The 13,595-nt window shown below is 40.0% G+C and overlaps 1 protein-coding gene and 1 long non-coding RNA gene across 5 annotated transcripts in view; both read left to right on the forward strand.

The window, feature by feature from the left end:
• LOC128686126 (cytochrome P450 2D14) overlaps positions 1-13,595 on the forward strand; it is a 45,537-nt gene that overhangs the window by 3,881 nt on the left and 28,061 nt on the right. The window contains exon 1 of one of the 4 annotated variants that reach the window (XM_070095819.1): positions 3,844-3,904. The exons of 1 other annotated variant lie outside the window; for it this stretch is intronic. The gene's annotated coding sequence lies outside the window, so the exon portion shown is untranslated. Of the gene's footprint in view, positions 1-3,843; positions 3,955-13,595 lie in introns of those variants that run through there. 2 more of the 4 variants (XM_070095818.1, XM_070095821.1) reach the window with 2 other exon arrangements.
• LOC138854182 (uncharacterized) overlaps positions 4,770-13,595 on the forward strand; it is a 77,349-nt gene continuing 68,523 nt past the window's right edge. The window contains exon 1 of the long non-coding RNA XR_011393403.1: positions 4,770-5,296. This is a non-coding gene — a long non-coding RNA (uncharacterized lncRNA). The remainder of the gene's footprint in view (positions 5,297-13,595) is intronic.

Here is a 13,595-nt window from a genome sequence, read left to right on the forward strand (position 1 = left end):
ATGAGTGTTTTTTCTCATTTCCTTTGTTGTTTTTTTCGACTTATTTACCCTCTCGTTCATCTCTTCCCAGAAAGAATTTACTTTTCTCTCAGCATTCTTCTCCCTTCTCCCTATTTTAAATGTCGTTTGGGTATATGGAACACACACACACACACACACACACACACACACACACACACACACACACACACACACACACACTAGGTAGTAGGTTGGTAGGCAGCAACCGCTAAGGGTGGTACTACTGTCCTACCAAGCGAGTGTAAAACAGAAAGAAACCTGTAATTGCTTTACATGATGGTAGGAATACTGTTGTCTTTTTTCTGTCTCAGAAGCATGCAAGATTTCAGGTATATTTTGTTACTTCTACTCACACTTAGGTCACACTACACATGGTACTTGGCGTCCAGTAATTGACTTTAGGAAGTTAAATGTGAAAACTATTCCAGATCACTTCCCACTTCCCACAGGAGGCCTGGTCACAGACCGGGCCGCGGGGGCGTTGACCCCCGGAACTCTCTCCAGGTAAACTCCAGGTAAACTTCCTGTACTGGGTGATCTTTTATGTAACATCGGAGAAAACAAAGTTTTTTCAACCCTGGACTTGTTACAAAGGTTTCGGCAAGTCCCTCTTCACAAGGATAGCCAAGAGCTAACTGCATTCTCCACTCCTATGGGTCATTATCACTTCCTCCATATGGACTTTGGATTATGATCCTCCCCTATCACGTTCTCAAGGCTCATGACTAATATCTTTAGAGGTTTCATAGGTAATGCACTTATGGTGTACTTAGATGATGTAATCGTCATGTCTAAAGATGTGGATACACACTTGAAAAGACTTGATGTAGTACTTAGTAAGCGTGAAGAAGCTAATTTAAAGATCAAACTGTCTAAATGTCAATTTTTCAGATCGGAAATCAAGTTTCTTGGTCACGTAGTCACTCCTAGAGGGGTTACGACTGACAAAAGTAAAGTAACTGCAGTACTAAATTTTCCAACTCCCAAAACTGCTGATGCCGTAAGATCCTTTGTGGGCTTAGCAGGTTTTTATAGATCTTTCATTGCCAATTTTTCTTCCATAGCTGCTCCTCTGAGTTGCTTAAGAAAGATGCTCCTTTTGTTTGGACCTTCCATCAAGAAAGAGCATTCCAAACTCTGAAAGAAAAGCTAACATCTGCTCCAATTTTGAAATTTCCAGATTTTTCTAAGCCCTTCTATTTGACCACTGATGCTAGTTCTATTGGCATAGGTGCTGTACTAGCTCAGAAGACTGATGGCAAGTACAACGCAGTTGCATTTGCTAGCCGAGTCCTTACAAAGGCTGAACGTAATTATACAGTAACTGAGCAAGAAGCTTTAGCAATAGTATGGTCTTTAAAGCACTTCCGAGACATTATTTATCAGTACTCTGTTCATGTCCTGACAGACCATGCTCCACTGATACCTTTATTCCAGAATAAACAACCTACTGGAAGGTTAGCCAGATGGACCTTGACTATCCAAGAGTTCAATCCTACCTTTGAACACTTACCTGGCAAGTCAAATGTAGTCGCAGATGCTTTATCGCGACATGTTAGTATAGTAACTGCAGACCCTCCATTTACTGCCGAGGATGTAAAGAATGCTCAACGAGCAGATCCCATGTGGTCTGGTGTGATTCGATTCCTGCTCCAGGAAGATCTTATTCTGACTGTGAAGCCACCAGTACCCATCAGTGACTTTGTCATGAACCAAGGATTACTGTATTGAACAGCCGAGTTGGGTACTCCTAGCAGAAGAGTATACCAATTAGTAATTCCACAGTCACTAGTGAATCTAGCCTTACAGCTAGTTCACGATATACCAGGTGTTGCGCACCCTGGTATGGATCAATGGCAATAAGTATAAGGTTAGAGAAATTAGCACTGGTCAGTATAAAGAATCGCATTTAGATCATATGAAGTTAGTATGTGATGATAATGATGTTCCAACCCAGACTAATGTGACAGACTCTGACAATCCTCCTGATCCTGTACTCTCTTCCTCTGAGACTCAGTCAGACGATCAACCTGAATGTCGTTATTCCCTATGTACATGACAGGTATTGAGAAATCCTCAAGTATCATATGTAACTACCAATTCAGATTTGCCTCAAATACAGCATGAGTTAGCCATTGCAACAGAGTTTGATCCTCCCAGACATGACACCCATTCTGCATATGTCAATCTCACCCTAGCAGAGTTGGGGTTAAATGTAAATAACTTGTATAGATAAATAATTACAGTATCAACTTATCAATATTCAAGAATTTTTTTGTGTGTTCATGTTCTCTCCGAATTTATGAGATTTAACAGTCTAGATTTGAGTGCACCGAATCTGCCTTTCTGTTAAACACTTCTTTCTTTGTATATATTTCTTCCTCAGAATCCGTAGATCACATGAATACAGATCGATCGATCAAAATTTTTTTTATCACTTCTATTGCTTAATCCCAATGTTGAGTCTCATTCGATAAGTTGTGCTATATTATACTTTGTAATGCATTACAGTTTCATTACAGTAAGTTTCATTATAGTCAATTATGTAAGCTTCCATTCTAATATTCTCCTTATGTTATAATGTTCAATTGTTGTGTACTTTGACATTGTATAGAATCAGGCCAAGCCATACACCTGCCATCTCTAGTTTGTATTAGCTGTGTGTCGGGATGACATATGTTTGCGTAGCCGAGCTCTCAGTAGTACCAGTTACCAGTAACCAGTTACCAGTAACCAGTTACCAGTAGATGACTCACTACCAACCGTCTGTGTGAATCACTGACTGTTATTCACGTTGCTGCTGACCATAGCATGTTTTTGAACACTGCTCACCCTCTAGGCACTGGTGGGTCAGTCTGAGATAGAGAGCAGAGTGAGGCAGGGCGGCTGATGGTGCTTCCCATACTTTCCGTTATAATTATATGTACTAACCAGCCTATGTGAGTGTTTTTACCCCATCCACGTTATCGAACCCACATGACACTTTTCCTTCAGTTTTATCATATCCTTTCATGGACCTTGGACCTATTATTTAGCTATGAGTGTTTTTTCTCATTTCCTTTGTTGTTTTTTTCGACTTATTTACCCTCTCGTTCATCTCTTCCCAGAAAGAATTTACTTTTCTCTCAGCATTCTTCTCCCTTCTCCCTATTTTAAATGTCGTTTGGGTATATGGAACACACACACACACACACACACACACACACACACACACACACACACTAGGTAGTAGGTTGGTAGGCAGCAACCGCTAAGGGTGGTACTACTGTCCTACCAAGCGAGTGTAAAACAGAAAGAAACCTGTAATTGCTTTACATGATGGTAGGAATACTGTTGTCTTTTTTCTGTCTCAGAAGCATGCAAGATTTCAGGTATATTTTGTTACTTCTACTCACACTTAGGTCACACTACACATGCATGTACAAGTGTATATATATATATATATATATATATATATATATATATATATATATATATATATATATATATATATATATATATATATATATATATATATATATATATATATATATATATATATATATATATATATATATATATATATATATATATATATATATACATCTCTCTGGGTTTTCTTCTATTTTCTAACTAGTTCTTGTTTATTCCTCTTATCTCCATGGGGAAGTGGAACAGATTTTTTTTTTTATTTAAAACAATGCAGTACAGCTTATAATAAATATACATAAAATTCACCAACATGGCGAGATTTAATGCTACCTAACCACTACCTAATCTCGCCGCTTATTACATAATAGCAGGGAGACAAAAAACATTACCCCTATAAAAGACGGCGCAGAGAGCAGGTTACCTTGTATCCAATCAGTAGTGGAGCAGTGTCTGCCAAGATACAAGTCAACAGGTACTTCAGAGAGGTTCAGACCATTGAGAAGGTTTGAAGTCAACATAAAAGTCAGTTTCTTTTTTTTTTTTTTTTTTTTTTTACATAGGGTTTGACAAGGTTAGGTTAAGGATCCCTAGCTTTATTGACAAGCTATTTACAGATTAAGGATCCCTAGCTTTACTGACAAGCTATTTACAGGCTAAGGGTCCCTAGCTTTATTGAGAAGCTATTTACAGGCTAAGGATCCCTAGCTTTACTGACAAGCTATTTACAGGCTAAGGGTCCCTAGCTTTATTAATAAGCTATTTACAGGTTAAGGATCCCTAGCTTTATTGACAAGCTATTTACAGGTTAAGAATCCCTAGCTTTACTGACAAGCTATTTACAGGTTAAGGATCCCTAGCTTTACTGACTGGGCTATTTACAGGTTAAGGGTCCCTAGCTTTATTGACAAGCTATTTACAGATTAAGGATCCCTAGCTTTACTGACAAGCTATTTACATGTTAAGGATCCCTAGCTTTAATGACAAGCTATTTACAGGTTAAGGGTCCCTAGCTTTATTGACAAGCTATTTACAGGTTAAGGATCCCTAGCTTTACTGACAAGCTATTTACAGGTTAAGGGTCCCTAGCTTTATTGACAAGCTATTTACAGATTAAGGATCCCTAGCTTTACTGACAAGCTATTTACAGGTTAAGGATCCCTAGCTTTACTGACAAGCTATTTACAGGTTAAGGGTCCCTAGCTTTATTTACAAGCTATTTACAGATTAAGGATCCCTAGCTGTACTGACAAGCTGTTTACAGTTTAAGGATCCATAGCTTTATTTATTTATTTGTTTATTTATTTAGTAATTTAAGCATACAAACAGAGGTACAAAAAATACAGGTAAGAGCAGCATGCCAAAGCCACTTATATGCATAGCATTACGGGCTGGCTTAAAATTAACTTAAGATTAACTAAGCAATGATGAAATCAGTGATAAAACATTATTGTAAACAGATAACTATAAAGCACAAATGAGTATTACAAAGACAGGTCATATGGTTGCTTGCATTGCTGTACATTCAGTCGAATGGAGTATTCTGTTAGGTAGTGTATTTAAAAAAATAATAAAGTTAGATTGGGTCCTAGGTTTAACATTTGTGTGATATAATTGTGAGTAACATATAGGGTATACAATTTATAAGGTTCAGTTATTCAGTATTTATTTGGTTTTGGGTGAGTAAGTGATCTTTGAGAAGAGACTTGAATTTATAAACAGGTAGTGTTTCTTTTACATTTACAGGTAATGAATTCCAGATTTTAGGGCCTTTTATGTGCATTGAGTTTTTGCATAGCGTGAGATGGACACGAGGAACATCAAAGAGTGATCTGTGCCTTGTGTTATGGTCATGTGTTCTGTTGAGGTTGGCAAGGAGATGTTTGAGGGGAGGGTTAATATCAGAGTTAAGTGTTCTATGTATGTAATAGGTGCAATAATAAGTATGGATGTTTTGTATGGTGAATAGGTTGAGTGTTTTGAATATTGGTGGAGTGTGTTGCCTGTAGTGAGAATTTGTTATCATTCTAACTGCAGCCTTTTGTTGGGTAATTAGTGGTCTGAGATGGTTAATTGTTGTTGAGCCCCATGCACAAATTCCATAGGTGAGATAGGGGTAAATAAGAGAGTGATATAGGGCCAGGAGGGCTGACTGTGGAACATAGTACCGTATCTTCGATAGTATGCCTACAGTCTTGGAAATTTTCTTAGAAATTTGTTGTATATGTGTATGAAATTTGATTCTATTATCGAGGTGGATTCCTAGGAATTTTCCCTCTGTTAGCTTTGTGATAGGTGATCCGTTTATTGTTATGTTAAGAGGTACATCTGTAGCTCTGTTACCAAACTGAATGAAGTAGGTTTTGTCAATGTTTAGTGTAAGTTTGTTAGTCCTCATCCAGGTAGATATTTTCTGTAATTCGGTGTTTACAGTATTGGCTAGCGTGACTGGGCTCGGGTGAGAGAAGACGTATGTAGTGTCATCTGCAAAAAGTGTGGGTTTGAGTAATTGCGAAGCATTTGGTAGGTCATTTATGTATAGGAGAAAGAGAAGAGGGCCAAGGACACTTCCCTGTGGGACACCAACTGAAATTGGTTGTGCGGAAGAGCTTGCCCCATTTGCGTACACATATTGGCTTCTGTTGCTGAGGTAAGACTTGAGGTAGTTGAGGGAGTGCCCTCTAATACCATAATGTGACAATTTTACGTGGAGCAAGTCATGGTCAACTGTATCAAAAGCTTTACGTAAGTCAATGAAGATCCCCAGTGGGACTTCTTTTTTCTCTATTGCAGTGTATATATGTTCTAGCATGTGTATAATAGCATCATTAGTATTTTTATTAGGCCTGAATCCAAATTGGCAGGGGTTGAGAATGTTTTGGGAGATGAGGTAGGAGTAGATTCGTTTATGAATTAATTTTTCGAAGATTTTTGAGAGAGGGTGTAAATTGGATATTGGCCTATAGTTATTCAACTCTGTTTGGTCTCCTCCTTTATGGATCGGGGTGACCCTTGCTATTTTGAGAACTGTAGGGAAGGTGGAGGATTCAATGGTACTAGTTAGCAAAAGATAGTTAAGGGCCTTGAACAATAATATAATTGAAAAATACACTAATTGCACACACAATATAGTCACTAAGATATGAAAACAATCTTAGAGTAGGAATTATAATACAAACTTATAATATAAAAATACAAATTGAAATGGTACTTGCAATTGCACTAGAGTCTGGTATAGGTTGTTGACAAGATCAGGAATATAACTAGATTTAAATTGACAAAATATAATTCACAATTAAAGTACCAAAAGAATAATAGTAAAAAAATAACAAGGGTAATGTCTTGGTTATAATATGATAGTAAGATGGTAGACAGGTACACAGGTACACAGGTACACAGGTACAAAGGATAATATAAAGGTTGGAGTTGAATATACAAACTTGAAAATTTGGCAACAAAATGTTATGGGAAGTATAAAATAATGTTTAATGTACAAAAGTAAAATTGACTGGTAGTAAATATGGTGTTTAATAAAATTTTAGTAAGTAATAATGATTACAAAAAAGTGAAAAAGTAATGTTTATTTCATTCAATATTGCACTGGTAGTTATACTAGAGGTTATATGGCAGTACAAGGTAATTAAGAGTACTCTAAGATATTAAATGTGGTATTAAAACAGGTAAAGGTAATTAGACAAGTAATGGTTATTAAATGTCAAAAATGTTAAGAGTAAATTGAAATTATAGTAAAAATGATAATTATTAATTTTAGTAAGTAATATCAATTGATAGTATTTAAAAAAAATATGAGGTAGTAATATGGACAGAGAAAGTATCAATTCAGCTAATGTTTAAGCAAACAATAGTAAATAAGAAAATTACATAAGGTGACTTATGCTTACTAGTAAAATCACAAAATGAGGTAGTTAATTATTTAATTACTAAGAGATTGTACAATGAAATTTGAACAATAATGGAGCAAAACATTCACTACACTACGTAGGCTTTTAGGTTGGACATTGTTTAGTTATTCTCTGTAAGATTAGTATCCCTGAGAAATCGTGATAGATCATTCTCGTTCGTTATTGTGTACAGTTGACCTACATTTGTTTTCCAAACAAGAATTTTCCCATCTCGTGTGAAGCATTGGTGTATTGTGTCATTATTCTCCCGCTTAAGTTTTCTGACTCTATAAAGGAGGTTCTGACGTTTTTTGGTAAGACACTCGTTTATGTATACCTCTTTCTTTACTTTAATAGATGCAATAATTAAGTGTTTTTTCCTGTCATGTGAGTGGAATCTAAGCATAACACTTTTTCTACCATGGGATCCTAGTAACCTGGCTTCTTTTATTTCTGACTCTGGTACAATAACACTTGTTTGGTCCTTTATGATCTGCAGAGTAATTTCTTTACTGTTTGTTTGGTTCATATCACTGGGAAAAAGTGGACTGTTAACTATTACTGCGTCCGATAGTTTATCTTGCTCAATTTTATCTTCTTGGAGAGCAAAGTAGTCGCTGAACTGGTTATCTAAGTTGTTCTTCCATTCTTTTACTGCTTCTTCAACCTTTGTATTAAGAGATATTATTTGTTGGGTATGGCTATCTATGACTGTTTGGATGGTCTTGCCACAGTTAGTCATTCCTGGTGTTGATAACTTTTGTTCAAGACTGAGGATTTTGTTCTCGAGTTGTGTCATCCTGGTGTCTTGTTTTGTTAGCGTCTCTCGAAGATTCATATTTTCAATAACTAAGTTGGAGATGTATGTTTTTAGGGTATCTGGATCGTTGGTCATACCTGAGAGACTACTTGGTAGGTTGAATCCGGGAAAGAGAGGGGAGGATGGGCTGGTGGCAGCCATGTTTGTTGTTATTGTTGTGGTGTGGCCTTGAGTGGTGGTGAGAGGGGTGGTTGCTGGGCCGGCGTCCTCCTGGCTACACTTGTTGAATAGCTGATTTTTCGGTGTTTTCTTGCTGGCCTTGGTGCTGTTTCCTCTTAGATTACTGACAAGCTATTTACAGGTTAAGGGTCCCTAGTTTTATTGACAAGCTATTTACAGGATAAGGATCCCTAGCTTTACTGACAAGCTATTTACAGGTTAAGGGTCCCTAGCTTTATTGACAAGCTATTTACAGGTTAAGGATCCCTAGCTTTATTGACAAGCTATTTACAGGTTAAGGATCCCTAGCTTTACTGACAAGCTATTTACAGATTAAGGATCTCTAGCTTTACTGACAATCTATTTACAGGTTAAGGGTCCCTAGCTTTATTGACAAGCTATTTACAGGTTAAGGATCCCTAGCTTTACTGACAAGCTATTTACAGGTTAAGGATCCCTAGCTTTACTGACAAGCTATTTACAGGTTAAGGGTCCCTAGCTTTATTGACAAGCTATTTACAGATTAAGGATCCCTAGCTTTACTGACAAGCTATTTACAGGTTAAGGATCTATAGCTTTACTGACAAGCTATTTACAGGTTAAGGGTCCCTAGCTTTATTGACAAGCTATTTACAGGTTAAGGATCCCTAGCTTTACTGACAAGCTATTTACAGGTTAAGGGTCCCTAGCTTTATTGACAAGCTATTTACAGGTTAAGAATCCCTAGCTTTATTGACAAGCTATTTACAGGTTAAGGATCCCTAGCTTTACTGACAAGCTATTTACAGGTTAAGGGTCCCTAGCTTTATTGACAAGCTATTTACAGGTTAAGGATCTCTAGCTTTACTGACAAGCTATTTACAGGTTAAGGGTCCCTAGCTTTATTGACAAGCTATTTACAGGTTAAGGATCTCTAGCTTTACTGACAAGCTATTTACAGGTTAAGGGTCCCTAGCTTTATTGACAAGCTATTTACAGGTTAAGGATTCCTAATTTTGACAACCTGGAGGTTACCTGGAGGTTATTCCGGGGATCAACGCCCCCGCGGCCCGGTCCATGACCAGGCCTCCCGATGGATCAGGGCCTGATCAACTAGGCTGTTACTGCTGGCCGCACGCAGTCCAACGTACGAGCCACAGCCCGGCTGATCCGGCACTGACTTTAGGTATCTGTCCAGCTCTCTCTTGAAGGCAGCCAGGGGTTTATTGGCAATTCCCCTAATGCTTGATGGGAGGCTGTTGAACAGTTTTGGGCCCCAGACACTTATGGTGTTTTCCCTTAGTGTACCAATGGCGCCCCTACTTTTTATTGGGGGCATTTTGCATCGCCTGCCCAGTCTTTTACTTTCGTAGGGAGTGATTTCTGTGTGCAGATTTAGGACCATTCCTTCCAAGATTTTCCAAGTGTAGATTATGATATATCTCTCCCTCCTGCGTTCCAACGAGTACAAGTCAAGTGCTTCCAAGCGTTCCCAGTAGTTAAGGTGCTTGACAGAACTTATACGTGCAGTAAAGGATCTCTGTACACTCTCTAGATCTGCGATTTCACCTGCTTTGAATGGAGATGTTAATGTACAGCAGTATTCCAGCCTAGAGAGAACAAGTGATTTGAAAAGGATCATCATGGGCTTGGCATCTCTCGTTTTGAAAGTTCTCATTATCCATCCTATCATTTTCTTTGCACGTGCGATCGTGGCACTGTTGTGATCCTTGAAAGTGAGATCCTCAAACATTACTACTCCCAGGTCCCTTACATTATTTTTCCGCTCTATTGTATGACCGGAGTCAGTAGTATACTCTGTTCTAGTTATTATCTCCTCCAGTTTTCCATAACGGAGTAGTTGGAATTTGTCCTCATTGAACATCATATTGTTTACCGTTGCCCACTGGAAAACTTTGTTTATATCTTCTTGGAGGTTAACCGCGTCCTCAGCAGATGACAGTCTCATGCAGATCCTAGTATCATCCGCAAAGGATGATACGGTGCTGTGGTGTACATCTCTGTTTATGTCTGATATGAGGATAAGGAATAAGATGGGGGCGAGTACTGTGCCTTGTGGAACAGAGCTCTTCACTATGGCAGCTAAGAGCTGTTACCTACATCAGCTCATTTGAAAGCATTTTTATTGTTATGAGACATACAAGTACGGAACAGAATGAAGTTGGAGCCATCTGTGGGCCAGCATTTTCATCTGATCAACTAACTTTATCTCATTGACATCATAATGCTGTACGAATGTGTTCCATACTCGAGTCATCCTGGGAATAAATGATCTCAGATTTAGTGATGCTCTGGAGAAGGGTACAGCTAAAGTGAAGTGCTGCTTTCTGCCCGTCTTGTGGTATAGAAACTTGCTTCGCGCTGTCCTCGAAGTGGATCCAAGTGTTGTACTTTGACAATATTGGCCTTGTACATAACAGTAAGGCCACCCACATCCCTCCTGTGTTGAAGGCTCTGCTGAAATGACAGATCTATCCAGGATTGGTCCAGGCGAGAGATGAGACATCTTGCTCTGTTCTCTATTCTGTCAAGTAGTCGCAGATGAGAAGGGGCGCAGGCAAACCAAGAAAGTGGAGCATACTCAAGGTGTGAGCGTACTTGTGCCTCGTACAAAATCTTGCAACCCCTGCTGTAAAGCAGATGCGAGATACGGCGAAGTGCTGTAAGCTTCCTGGCTGCCTTGTTTGCAAGAGTTACAACGTGGTTTTTCATGGTCAGTTTGGAGTCAAATTTCACCCAAAGGATATCAACTTCTTCTCCAGGTGCCAACACCCTCCATTCGGCATTACCATCTTGGTGCCTAGAGATCATCATCATTTGTTTTCTCAGGTGCAAATGTTACTTGCCATCTATTTCCCCAAGCTGATATTGCTCTTAGCTGGTGATTGATGTAACTTTGAGCAGCTGGCATTTCTTCTCTTGGATAAGTGAATGTCAGTGTGCAGTCATCTGCATATGCATGGGATTCTGGGATGAGATGAAGAAGGTCACTGAAGTAGACATTCCATAACAATGGTCCCAGAACACTTCCTTGTGGAACACTTGCCCCGATAGGATGTCTTGCTGATTCTGTTCCATTGAGAACTACCCTTAGAGATCTACCATGAAGGTAATCACTGAGGAGACATAGCGTAGATCCTGCAATTCCCAGAGCTTGCAGTTTTGCTAAGAGGCCCTGGTGCCACACTCGGTCGAAAGCACCAGCAATGTCCAGTGCTACCACACAGCTGACTTTGGATTCATCCAGTGACTGGTGCCACTTAGTGGAGAGGTTTAACAACAGATCAGCAGCAGAGTAACCTTTCCTGAAGCCATATTGACGATCACAAAGTAGTGAGTGGTAGTCAAAAAGCTGCCATTTGTCTTGAGATTATTGTCTCAAGGAGCTTGCCAGTGATTGACAGGAGTGACACTGGTCTGTAGTTGCTGATTTCTGCTCTGCTCTTCTTTTAGTGAACAGGGACTACATTTGCCTCTTTCCACAGAGAAGGCCATTTACACTGTACTAGGCAGTGCTGAAAGATGCGAGTTAGAGGTGCTGCTAGCTGGTCTGCACATCTTCTCAGCAATCTTGGGCTCAACTTGTCTGGGCCCACAGCTTTTTCTTGGTCAAGCGATTTAAGAAGGAAGTGCACTTCTTCCTGCCTTATTGCCACCACTGACAGTTTTGACACAGTTCTTGCAGCTAGCCAAGGAGGGTCCCTTGCTGGATCAGGAACTTGCATTTTGGTAGCAAAGTGTTCGCCAAAGAGGTCCTCTTTCTCTTGAGTGGTAGTAGAGGTGGTCCCATCCTGTCGATTTAGAGGCGGAATGAGTTCATCAGGCAGATAACCTTGTCTGTCCTTAACTAGGAACCACCAGGTTTTGGAGCCTACCCTACCTGATGCTAGCTTTCTTCTTGTGTCCATCTCCCATTTAGCAATGGCCCACTTTTGAACGACACCCATATGCTTACAGGCTTGCCTGTGCAAGTTCCTGTTATAGGTGGTAGGATGTCTCATACCGTCGTCATGCCTTGTACTTAACAGTAGCAGCCTCTCTACAACGAAAGCCAAACCAAGGCTGATCTGTAGGCTTTGTCACATATTGCCGGTGAGGAATGTGTTCTTGTTGTAGATTAAGGATGTGTCCAACCGTTGGTGACGAGCTCAGAGCAAAGGGCTGGCCAATTACCTCATGGCCAGGTTATCCACCACCTGGAGAGATAAGGGTCCTCTCTCTGTCTCTGTTTGTCTGTCTGTCTGTCTGTCTGTCTGTCTGTCTCTCTCTCTCTCTCTCTCTCTCTCTCTCTCTCTCTCTCTCTCTCTCTCTCTCTCTCTCTCTCTCTCTCACACACACACACACACACAATAATATAATCTGCATTTCTACAAGTACATGTACAAGGTATACATGCCTAGCTGACATCAATAACATACTACCATAAAGAAAGCCGCTTGTTATGCAGAGCATTTCAGTTAATTAGGTCAATTTTGTCCCAGGATGCGACCCACACCAGCCGACTAACACCAAGTACTTATTTTACTGACGGGTGAACAAGGACAGCAGGTGTCTTATGGAAACACGTCCTAATAAGAACATAAGAATGGAGGAACACTGCAGAAGTCCTACTGGCCCATACAAGGCAGGTCCTTATCAAAACGACCCCTACCCAAAAATGTGATGAATGGTTTTGAAAACCGTCAAGTTGAAGAATTGAGACACTTATGCAACATCTGGGAATCTTTATTGAAGAAACATTTCGCCACACAGTGGCTACATTAGTCTTATACAAAAAGGAAGGTATAAGAAGAGGAGGAGTTTGAGGTAATCAGTCCCTCGGCCTGGAGATGGTGTGTTCAGTTCATCAATCTTGTAGAAAATACAGCACAGGTATGTATGTATAATATTCGCCAAGACCGTAGTCCTGGCACGGGTCTCAATCTTGCGATGACCCGTCTCTGGCTCCCGAGAGAGAAAGGTTTCTACAATGATGCGACATATGCTGCTCAAGCACTCTTCTGGTCAGTTCATCTGGTGCATCTCATAAGCGACTACACCGCATGTACTCCTAACTGTGGACACTAGCGAGGAGGAGGATATGTCGTTATCACGGGCAACAGCTTGTCTGGTTCGTTGACTCCATGGTACACTAGTGTGGCCGCAGTCATCTCTGGGTCCTCTTCGGGAGGGGATATCAGTGCTAGTTGCATGCGGAGTGTCTCAGTAACTTCGCACTCCAGAAGATAGTGTGTTAGGGGGCGCTGGACAGCGTGCTGGCAGTACTGGCACATCTCCTCAGCCTT

Source organism: Cherax quadricarinatus, chromosome 51 (genome assembly GCF_038502225.1).
Source record: "Cherax quadricarinatus isolate ZL_2023a chromosome 51, ASM3850222v1, whole genome shotgun sequence".
In the NCBI taxonomy this organism is placed as follows: Eukaryota; Metazoa; Arthropoda; class Malacostraca; order Decapoda; family Parastacidae; genus Cherax; species Cherax quadricarinatus.